Below are 12,261 nucleotides of genomic sequence, written 5' to 3'. Positions count from 1 at the left end.
GCAGTGTCGGCACACCGACGCTACCATGCGTATCGGTGTGATTCGATGAGCCGGGCGCATCATTTGTTTCGCCATCATCGTTACTTTGATCCCGTTGTAGCTGGTGCTTCTGCTGATGTTGTTTCTGTTCTGTAAATATAATTTGTCTGTCGCCTTTGCCATTTATTTTTGTTTCTTCGGAGGGAACGCAACCTGTTAAAACCCAACCGAACACCGTACGTTGTGCAACGAGGGATCCGAAGATTTTCGATTTTACCCCGTTTAGTAAGATTTTAGGGTAAAGATCCGCTCCAATCAACAAGTCAACCTTTTGACTCGTATGGAAATTATTATCCGCTAAGGGGATATTAGGTAACCTTTTGACAATTGAAGGGTTTATTGATCCAAATGGAAGTCAATTTTGGCAGTACCAAAGCTTCCGCTTCTAGTTTCAAACCTTTGTTACGGGGCGAGCCAATTGTGATCGAGCATACCGATTGAACTCGTCCTGATACGGTATTATTCAATCCTGAAACTCGCTCGCTGACCTTTTTGGTTGCCAAATGTAAGCGTTTTTGCAGACTATTGCTTACGAAGGTGGCTTCAGATTCCGAATCAATCAGGGCTCTGACAGTGAAGGTGCTCTCGTTGTGACATATGGTCACCATGGCTGTACCTAAGAGCATGCTTCGACTGGTAGGCACATTTGAAATATTGGCCTTAATAGAAGCCACATGAGATTTAGTAGAAATCTCAGTAGTGTCTGTGCTGTCGGATGTCTGAGCTATCTCCTCTCTTTGATCCCGACGAATCGTAGAGTGATGTCTCTGTTCACATTTATTACAATTAAACATACTTTTACAATTTTTTACTTCATGTGAGTCTGATAAACAGTTTAGGCAGACGTGGAGTTTTCTGACAGCATTTAATCGTGCATTAGGCTGCATCTCAATGACTCTTTGACAAGTTTTCAAAATGTGTGATTGAGATGAGCACAGTTTACATTTGATATGGTTTGTCTTGGCGTGATGGGCATTGAGGGGTTTAGATCCAATCCTTGACTGCAAGGTTGGTATCCGATCTTCACCATCAGCCGATTTAATTTTGGGTTGAGTACCTAACTCGCCTTTGAGATTTGATACTCTCTCAAGCGTTTTAACACATTTGGTTAGAAACTTGTCTAACTCAACCCATTTTGGGATCTCTGAATCCAAATCCAGAGATTGTTCCCAAAGCAACAGTGTATAGTACGGCAGTCGGATAGAACACAAATACGTAAATATGGCATCCCAGCTGTCTATATTGATGCCATGTATTTGTAAAGCTGAAATGCAGCTATTTATCTCCCTCTGTAAATTTCTGAGTTCGGTCTCAGATTCTGTAGAAATGTGCGGAAGCTTGAATAATAAATTCAATTGTGTGTTGACAAGCACTCGCCTATTTTTATATCTACACAGCAAATTATTCCAAGCCAATGCGAATCCGTCATTCGTCAGTGGCACTTTGGAAACGATAGCTTTTGCCTCACCTCGCGTTTTTTGATTCAAATGGATTAACTTTTCTACCGGAGATAGCCTTGGGTTATTCCCATAAATGGCGGCAAATAAATCCCTAAATGAGGGCCATTGTAAAACATCGCAATAAAATCGGATCTAAAAATTTAAATTAAAATTTAAAAATATTTGCAAATATGTTGCAAAAGTTCAAAAGTTATAGAACCAATCACGGACAGACTACAAATTAGTAGTGCGTTGTTTCTCAGTGAAGCGTGAATAAATTTAGTAAACTATTTTCTCAAAGCATTTTTTGAATTTAATTAGAATGTACTTGCTGGGTAATCGTCCCAATCCACTTGCACGCTTAGTTTTTGACTATGTACACAAACAAAATTGATTTGTGCTAATTGCTTTATTTAAATCCAAATACAAATACAGATAAAAATTCACAAGCAGTTTGTTTTTTTTTTTTGTTCACTCGCGTAACTGCAGCTGCGTTATTGCTGCTTGCCTTTATTGCTCTTAGAGCAATATATGGAAAGGCAGAGTTGAGCAACTAGACTCAAATTAACCACAAGGAAAAACAAAAAAACCGAGAGAGATTGTTGACGCTCCAGACGATTTTGTGCGTCCAAGAAATTTATAATTTTATTCGAATAACAGTGTGTTTTTATGTTTTTTTTTTCTATGCAAAGTGAAATATTCAGTGCATTTGCCAGGTGTATTTATTGTTGTACTTAAATGAAGTACAATACTACCTGCAATCTTGTGCGTTGATTTTGTGGGTAGAGTGCCAAAAATAAGTTTTGGTCTCCACTTCACACAATGGGTTTTGTACATAAATGATGCACAAATTAACCAATCTATTGCCTTATAGCTTGCAGAGCACAAATCCAAAATATGTTTGCGTGTTGCTAAATTGGGCAAATTATGCACTTTCACTTTAAATAAAAAATCAACTTTTTACCTGTTATCCGGCTCGAAGGACCAATGATAATTTCGGGGGGTGGAGCACGGTGCTCGCTCGTTCCAAAGATGTGGTTGGCCGTGGGGAAATGGTCGACGCAATTATTCCACAGAAATATTAAATAAAACAAAAGGTTTCATATAATAAATGTATTTTTAAAATAACAAATTGGACAAACACTTACCACGTCTGTATCGCTAGGATGTCGCATAAGGAGAGAGCGCGCAACTTTTTAGTTAGAGTTTAGTTGCGCGCGAATTAAACTTCGAAAAAGAGGAAAAGAAAAGATTGCTCTGTCGATACAGACGTGGCAAAAGAAATTGGGCGGGGGCGGCGTCAACACTCATCAAAACGTGAACATGGATTTACCTTTTAGAACAGATATTAAAGCAGAAATTATTTATTATTTATTGATGGAAGAAAACGATATAGAAAAACAGCATTTTATGTAAATAACGGAAAATATGAATACCTAAGAATGCCATTTGGACATAAAAATGCTCCAAGTATATTTCAGAGAGTAATGAATAATATTTTACATGAATTTATATGAAAATTTTGTCACGTATGTGTTGACGACATACTATAATATACATAATAGTACATTCAAAAACTCTAAAGCAGTGTTTCCCAAAGTGGGCGATAACGCCCCCTTGTGGGCGCTGCAGGTGTCAAGGGGGGCGGTAAGAGACCCAGAAAGAAAATGGGGCGTTGTGTAGAGGCCTGGGCGGTTATTTGTAATTTTATTTAGCTAGGAGGCCTCTTAGACAACGACTACATGAGCTATCGACTCTCAACAACAACTTGTGGACATCAACTAATATGAATTAAAAGATTGCTCAAACTCGGTTCTATATTTCTTTCCGCGTAGTTCATATATCTGTCCTATTTTATTGAATATAGAAAAAATTAAAATCATGTCAATCGGTCGCTCCGTTTCATAACGGGGCATTTCTACAGGATAGAATTTATAGAATACTAACTGTCAAACGTATTGCTATTGCCATTGCCAAATCTGTATGTGGGCATTTGCCATCATAATATAATCATAAGATAAAGATCCTTTTTTTACAAATGTATTTCTAGGAAAAATAAGAATTCAATTTTTTGGACTATTGTGCTTAAGCATTCTTATATAAACAATGTAATATTTATTTTATATTCATTTGTGGTTTTGCGCGCAATAGATGAGCATTACTTACACCTCCTTTACATTACTCGCGAAGTTAAACGTATTTCTCAAAGCAAAACAATGTCGGAAGTAAAAAAGAAGAGACGGCAATACTGTGCCGAATACATTAAATTCGGATTCATTGAAAATCCCACAAACCCATCCTCGCCTTTGTGTCTTCTATGTCTAAAAACATTTTTCGAATGAAGCAATGAAGCCTTCATTAGAATAAAATGCATCCAGATAAGAGAGAAAAGAATGTAGCATATTTTCAAGACCTAGAGAAGAAGCATAATACTCAGCCAAGTGTAGCAAAACTATTTTCTACGGCTGCTAAGCAAGATGACGACGGACTTCGAGCTTCGTACAATATCTCTTTGTTAATTGCTCAAAAAGGCAAATCACATAACATCGGAGAAGAGTTAATATTACAAACAATAAATGAAGTAATAACTACTGTGCTTTATAAACCGGCCGCAGATATTATCCGAAAACATTGAAGAATCATTGTGCGATCACCTAAGGGCAAGCCAATTCTCAATTCAGCTCATTAAGTCCACTTTTTATTCCAAAGCTGATAAACTCTGCCCCAATTCTATACAACGTTTAGTTTTTTTCTATCCTGCCCGTCAAACAAGAGTAATCGTAAACATGAAATCTGAGAAATCGCGCCTCAAAGTATTCGCTTTTTGCCCAAGCGCTCATATATCTGTTAGACGCTCGGTCACTATTTCCCTTCTAGCTTCAAAAATATTTAGAATTCCAATCTATAACTTTGGGTAAATATTGTTAGATAATTTTTAAAGAGATTTAAGCAAAAAAAAAAATCGATTGTTTGAAGCTTCTAAAGCAGGCTCTCCCCTTAATAAAGATTTCGTATCAGAATTTATTGATTTTAGAAAAAATGAATTGGCAATTTGGCAAACGAAAAGTGATAAATACAATATTAAAATAAAATTGAGAAAAATAAATTCGAAGAAATGTTCCGCTTGCTTGTCGCACATGTTCACTGTGTGAAGAACGAACGCAAAATAGATTTGTGTGTCATATTTGGGCGAAACGAATTCACACAGATCGAACGCTCATGTGTGTCGTGTATGGGCCCTATTAGTGAATAGTAACTAGTCACAAATTGAGACTTTACGTCAAAAAGTCTCAAATAGTGACTAGAGACTGCTTACAGAATACCACTAATAAAATAACCGAAATAAAACCGCCGTCGGTATATATTTAACTGAACTCTGTTGCCTCCAAGAGTTCTTTCCTTTTGTGACCACATAACTATCAGGTCTCAAATTTGAGTCAATATTTTGAGACTAACGCTAGAGACTGTTTAGTGAATGGTAGCTAGTCACAAATTGAAACTTAACCTAAAAATGTCTCAAATAGAGGCTAGAGAAACCCGCTATTCATTCCATGCAAAAGAAAACATTCAAATTTGTATGCCATATATTACATTCCATATGCAATATGGTGTCTCCAAAGGCAATAGTTAGTATACCATAAACTTTCGCCTGTGGAGATGTCCCGATAACATTTACAGGTAGCCTCTTCAAAATTAGTGTGAATGTGAAAAGAGCTCTGTGAAATTATCAAAACAGACAGATCATTCCTGTCAATAGCTGGCTTTAAATATATTTAGAAACAATTTCTGATTATTAGCAATGTAGAGTCTGTACATTAGCAATATCGCTGGCAATTTAGATTTTTAGCTATCTTAAATTGCCTCTCGAGATGCCCTTTAAGATCAATTGCCCGCGAATGTTCCTTTGTACATTGTTCCAAACAAAATTGCAGCCAATATCTTGATTCGTTGCATAGTTTGCGACTAGGGTTGTCGTGTGTATTGGAGTTGTATAATTGGGTATACGTCATATTGCTATATAAAAATAAGATAAAGTGTATATGAAGAATAAGTGATTTTTGATATGTAATTAAAGTGATTGGTCCATTATTCTTCCCTTCCATCCTTTTCTATTAAAATAACGTGACGCGTTTATCTGCGATAAATCCTTGAACCGATTTTACACAGTTTATTTGTGGCTCAGTATGTACTTGCAGACTTTTTTGTTGCAAATTATTTGTATATTATCCGTCAAAGGGTTATAATTAAGTTGAATCCCGATATGTTAAAAGTTTAAACATATCATATATACTGTGAAAATTCCGATGTCAATAGAATATCGCATTAGAGGATACATCGCCAGGAATTGTGGCTACCTCGTTAGCTAGTGGACAGAAGTCGCACAAGCTTTGAAGTTGTTATTAGATCTTCCTAACAAAAGAAAGGCAATAAGTAGCTTAAAAGAATGGTTGGGATTTAGAGTAGCACCCCGGATTTCGGGCTTCAAATGGATATGTGCGTGTAAAGGAATTTCTCCACAAAAAGAAAAAATGTACATTTGAATATGAGTTGTATTGGTGCTGGAGATTTATGTTTTTTTTATATTATATATTTACATACATTTAATGTCCTAAACTTCAGATGCGTGTTTTCTTGATTTACAATTAGTTTTACGTTTATATTTTCAACTTTTATATCCAGATACACAAATTCGCTTTAATAAAAGTGTTTTGTATAAAATATACCAGCATGCGATACAAATTAATGACAACATGGTTATATTCAAATAAAAGCTACGCGGGAAAAATTATAGAATAGCATCCCCCGATTTCGGGATTAAAATCGGGCACAATTCCGATTACTTTGGGGCCGCGATCTGAAGGTACCGTTGGAAAGAAAAAGTCCTCCTGATTAAAAAATATATAGGGTTATAGGGTCCGCAAACGCTTAGTTTACGAGATATTCGACCTTAAAGTCCGAAAAATCGCAAAATTGGACCATTTCAAGACGCTATTTCACCACATTAAACGCACTTTTTTCACATTTTTGACTTCAAATTAATTTACAATTTACACATTTTACACATTTAACAGGTTTTTTACCTAAAAAATCTTTATTTTAAAAATTACATTTTACACTTGTTTGAACCTCATTTGTTTACCAAAAATTACGACGAAATGGAGCGCTGCCATGTGATGATAAGGCAATTCGCTGAAATTCCTCTTTTTTTCGCAAAAATTCCTCTATTCATGCATATGGATATTTTCTTGTATAAATTTATTAAGCAAATAAGCAATATTATATACGGTATCTGCGTCCAAATTCTTCTTTCTGCAATAATAATGAATTATAAATTTTCCTAGTATGTATTTCTCAGTTTTGCCAATTCACGATCAGACTCGTATATTGCGAATATCGATATTTTTATTTCTTTTTATTTTTCCAATTATTATTATTTTTATAATATGTATTTCTCATTTTTACAAATTTTCTTTCTGATTCGAATATTGAGAATATCGATATTTTAATTTCTTTTTATTTTTCCAATTAATAACATAAAATTAAATAACGCGCCATACATATTCGTGAATCGGAATTAAAAACGAATTTTTTAAGACAATTCCCGTGAAAATTGGTGCACGTTTTCGGAAAAGCCGCTCTGCTGAACATTTACCGTATATAATATTGCTTATTTGCTTGATAAATTTATACAAGAAAATATCCATATGCATGAATAGAGGAATTTTGCGAAAAAAGAGGAATTTCACGAATTGCCTTATCATCACATGGCAGCGCTCCATTTCGTCGTAATTTTTGGTAAACAAATGAGGTTCAAACAAGCGTAAAATGTAATTTTTAAAATAAAGATTTTTTAGGTAAAAAACCTGTTAAATGTGTAAAATGTGGTTTTATTTAAAAGTTAATAGTGTAAATTAATTAATTTGAAGTGAAAAATGTGAAAAAAGTGCGTTTAATGTGGTGAAATAGCGTCTTGAAATGGTCCAATTTTGCGATTTTTCGGACTTTAAGGTCGAATATCTCGTAAACTAAGCGTTTGCGGACCCTATAACCCTATATATTTTTTAATCAGGAGGACTTCCTCTTTCCAACGGTACCTTCAGATCGCGGCGCCAAAGTAATCGGAATTGTGCCGATTCTTTTTTCTTTATTAACTATAAAAAAACTATAAAGCAGATTTTTCAAGCTAAACTTGAATATGTGAACACTTTTGCATATACATGTTATACATACATATATGAATATATGAATAATATGTGATTTATATTTAATAAACACAGATAAGTAAAAAAGTGTGATAATGTTATAATATTACGAGCAAACACTCGGGGTGACTGAAGAACTTTCGCGTAGTACTCCTTTCTGTGTTGGTGGCCTTCGGCCGCGCTCTAAAAAAATAACCCTGGTCGAGCGAATACCCGGGGTGACTGAAGTACTTTCGCGTAGTACTCCTTTCTGCGTTGGCGGCCTTCGGCCGCGTTCTACAAATAAAAGTACTTTCGTGGGTACTAAAATTTACCATTTTATAACGAAAACTCAAATTTTGTTTCAATATGACTACATAATAACCAAAAAATATAACCACTTTATATCCAATATTATGACTGCATAATAACCAAATAATATAACCACTTTATATCCAATATTTAAATAAAATTTAAGAGCTCGTTATAAAATGGATAAATTTTGGTTATTATATCTGTCAGTAATTTCCATTTATTTTGGATGATACATTGGTTTGTATTTTAGGCGACGATATTTATATTATTGTTACGAATTTACTCTTGCTAGTTTACTTTGTTAGGTTCGTATCTCTGGATTGACAAATAAAATCAACCCCGTTCAATTTAATTCAACAACTCTTTATTTCACAACTCGTCTACACTATAGCAGTTTACTCTTAGCACTGATTGATTACGTTGGAGCTGCCACGGCTTATATAGCCACGCACTTCTCGCTGATGCCGACGTGTCCTTCTAGAATATTGCGTCTGGAAATTACCAGAACATAATGTTATACGGCGCCAGACGCAAGCAGACAGCCGCGGCGCCAGACTCAGCAATTGTTTAAGTCGACACGCAGACAGTGCGGCGCCAGATGTCTATTGTTTCGACAAGCAGACAGCCGCGGCGCCAGATGTCTACAACAAGACAAATGCTATTCCATATACCTACAGCTATTGTTCATAATAAGGGATGCATATAGCAATACAAATACAACTTAATACTACTTTTTGTAACACTGCCCTCCACTAAAGCCTAATCGTTCCGATTAGGCACAAATCCTCTTGAACCAAATGGGGCGAGCCTCTCCAAATGTACTACTTTCATTTTACATCGTGCTTTCCCATTTCTTTGTATGCGGTATACCACGTCATTAAGTCGTTTCATCACCATATATGGTCCTTCCCAGGCTGTCTGCAGTTTCGGGGACAAGCCTTTCTTTCGAAGTGGATTGTACAACAGGACCAGATCACCTTCTTCAAAAACTTTTGAATTTGCCGCTTGTTCGAACCGGTCCTTCATCTTATTGCTCATCAGATGCGTATGCTGTCTTACCATTAGATGCAATTCATTCATTTCTTCCTTTAAGGCAGAACAATAATCTCCATCATTTCTTACAGCTGTAGGATTCGTTCCAAACTTAAGATCAGCAGGGAGTCGCAGATCAGATCCAAAAATAATCTTTGCTGGCGTGTAACCAGTTGTCTCGTGCTTTGCTGAACGATACGCCAGCAGGAACATCTGGATGCACTTGTCCCAATTCCGTTGATCTTTATTAACGATTTTCCGCAGATGTTCTTCGAGCGTTCGATTGAATCTCTCTACCATCCCATCTGATTGTGGGTGTAACGCTGTTGTCCGTGTCTTTTGGATGCCCAATAATGTACAGACTTCTTGGAAAATGGAAGATTCGAATTTCCTGCCTTGATCTGAGTGTAATTCGACGGGCACTCCGAACCTTGTTATCCAATTTTCTACAAACGCTTCGGTTACTGTCTTCGCTTCTTGGTTTGGTAAGGCATATACTTCTGGCCATTTACTGAAATAGTCCATGACAACCAGTAGATATTTGTTTCCGGCCGTACTGGTTGGGAACGGACCTGCAACATCCATTGCGACTCGTTCAAATGGTGATCTCACGTTGTACTGTTGTAGCCTACCGCGACTTTTGGCTTTAGGGCCTTTAGCTGCCATGCACTCTACGCAATTACTTATCCATTCTGCTATGGAATCTAGACAACCGATCCAGTAGAACCGTTGTTTAATCTTCTCTATAGTTTTTGTAATTCCAAGGTGCCCTCCACTAGGTCCATTGTGATATTCTTTCAATACTTTCGGGATCATGGACTTCGGTACTATGATCAGCAGACGAGACTGTTTGCCATCTTCGCTTTCCCAGGTACGATGAAGGTATCCATTAACGAGGTTTATGCTGTTCCATTGGGCCCAATATGCTTTTGCCGTTGGACTCTCGCTACTTATTTGTTCCTTTGGTGGTCGTACCCCATTTTCTTTGGCTATTATCAGCTTTGCAAGATCAGAGTCCTCCAGCTGATTGATTCTGATGCGGTGAGGAGTCCAATCATCTTCAGGTTCTATATTCAGTAATCGCACGTCGATTATACCTTCTTTTCCTTCTGATTTGGAGCAATGTTTACATTCCAGTGGACAAGGGCGACGTGATAATGCATCCGCATTTTTGTGGTGAATCCCCTTTCGATGTTCCGTTTCGAAGTCGTAATTCTGTAATCTTTCGACCCATCGTGCAATTTGACCTTCCGGATTCCTAAACTGTAATAACCATTTTAATGCTGCATGATCAGTCCTCAGCAAGAATCGTTGTCCATACAAATACTTGTGGAAATGTTTTACACATTCCACCACAGCTAGTAGTTCTTTTCGCGTCACACAGTAGTTTTTCTCTGGTTTCCCGAGCACTCTGCTGTAATACCCAATTACTCTTTCTTGTCCGTCGATGAGCTGAGACAGGACACCTCCAATTCCATAAGCGCTCGCATCTGTATCCAGTATGAATTTCTTTCCAGGTATTGGATAAGCTAACATCGGTGCCGTACAAAGTAGTTCTTTCAGCTGCTCAAACGCTTTTTCTTGTTCCAACTGCCATACAAACGGGCGATTCTTCTTTGTTAAATCATGTAAACTTCTAGCCACGTTCGCAAATCCAGGTACAAAACGGCGGTAATACGTGCATAAGCCGAGGAAGCTGCGGAGTTCATGTATGTTGGTGGGTTGAGGCCAATCTTTAATTGCTTTTATTTTTCCCTCCTCGGTGTGAATCCCCTCAGTTGATACTTTATGTCCGAGATATGTGACCTGCTTCTTCCATAATGAACACTTTTTGGGATTCAAGCGTAATCCGGCTGATGCTATTCGCTGAAAGACTTCCTCTAGATTTTTCAGATGATCATCAAAACTTTTTCCCATGATGATAATGTCATCAAGATACACCAAACATGTCTTCCAGTTGAGTCCTTTTAACACATGTTCCATCAGTCGCTCGAACGTTGCAGGCGCATTACATAACCCAAATGGCATCACAGAGAATTCCCATAACCCGTCGCCCATACTGAAAGCGGTCTTTTCACGGTCACATTCATCGATCTCGACTTGCCAATATCCACTTTGTAGATCTAATGTAGAAAACCATTTCGCTCCAGACAAGGTGTCTAATGTATCGTCGATTCTTGGTAGAGGATAACTGTCTTTCTTTGTGACATCATTCAACTTCCTATAATCTACGCAGAAACGGGTGCTACCATCTTTCTTTTTAACTAAGACGATAGGTGAGCTCCATGGACTTATTGAAGGTTCGATTACACCGTTTTTGTGCATGTCTTCAATAATTTTGTTAGCATCCTCACGTTTTGCTAGTGGAACCCTACGCGGAGCTTGTCGGATTGGTTTAGCGTCTCCGGTATTTATGCGATGTTTGACAATGCCGGTTCTTCCTGTGTTTCCTTCGTTTGCAAATATGGATGCGTATTTTTCTAATAGTTTTTCTGCTTTTAATTTTTCATTTCCATGCAGTTCGTTCAGCAAATTATTTAGGAGTGTAGGACTTATCTGTTGTGGCTCAATAGTAGGCTTCTGTTGTGACCGTTCGCATCGTGCTATTGCACTTATATTCTGGCACTGTCCAATTACTGCTCCTTTCTTCAGACTTATAGGCGTGTTGAATTCATTCACTACTCTGACCGGAATGGTGGCGTCTTCTCTAATTTTCACAAGCGTTCTTCCTACCAATATGGGTGTATCTATTTTTGTTGGTTCCACAATCCACAATTCTTCAGTCCCACCTCCTTCATTCACTTTAGCCCATACAATCGCCTCAGATTTTGGTGGAATACTCTGATTATCATCAACAATCACCCTCTTACTTTCAACGTTGGTCACATATCCGGTGTTTATAGGCATCTCCATGTTCTGGCAAAACAGCATTTGCTTGTTTAAATCCAAAGTAACCCCGTGATCAATCATGAAATCTACTCCCATTATAATTTCATCCGTGATTTCTGCTACGATGAAGGTGTGATTAACTTCCAGGGTACCAATCATTACTTCGCAAAACACTTTTCCCGCGACAGCTGCTTCCTCTCCAGTGGCCGTTCGAAGCTTGCAACCAACTAATGGTTCAACCGTTCCTCTCACCACATCCGGTCGGATAATTGAATGTGTGGCACCAGTATCCAAAGTAAGCGTTGACAGTCGTCCATTTACGATGCCGTTGATAGTAAGGTTGGTGTCATGGCGACCTATTTGTG

General features: G+C 37.5%; 1 protein-coding gene across 2 annotated transcripts in view; it reads left to right on the top strand.

Moving 5' to 3' along the window:
• The first annotated feature begins 5,483 nt into the window (after nucleotides 1-5,483).
• The window catches only part of LOC105224496 (plexin-B), a 63,484-nt gene continuing 56,706 nt past the window's right edge, over nucleotides 5,484-12,261 (top strand). For both annotated transcript variants that reach the window (XM_049459983.1, XM_049459984.1), the window contains exon 1: nucleotides 5,484-5,660. The gene's annotated coding sequence lies outside the window, so the exon portion shown is untranslated. The remainder of the gene's footprint in view (nucleotides 5,661-12,261) is intronic.

Source organism: Bactrocera dorsalis, chromosome 6, assembly GCF_023373825.1.
Source record: "Bactrocera dorsalis isolate Fly_Bdor chromosome 6, ASM2337382v1, whole genome shotgun sequence".
NCBI lineage: Eukaryota > Metazoa > Arthropoda > Insecta > Diptera > Tephritidae > Bactrocera > Bactrocera dorsalis.
This window is presented reverse-complemented; position numbering and strand designations above follow the sequence as displayed.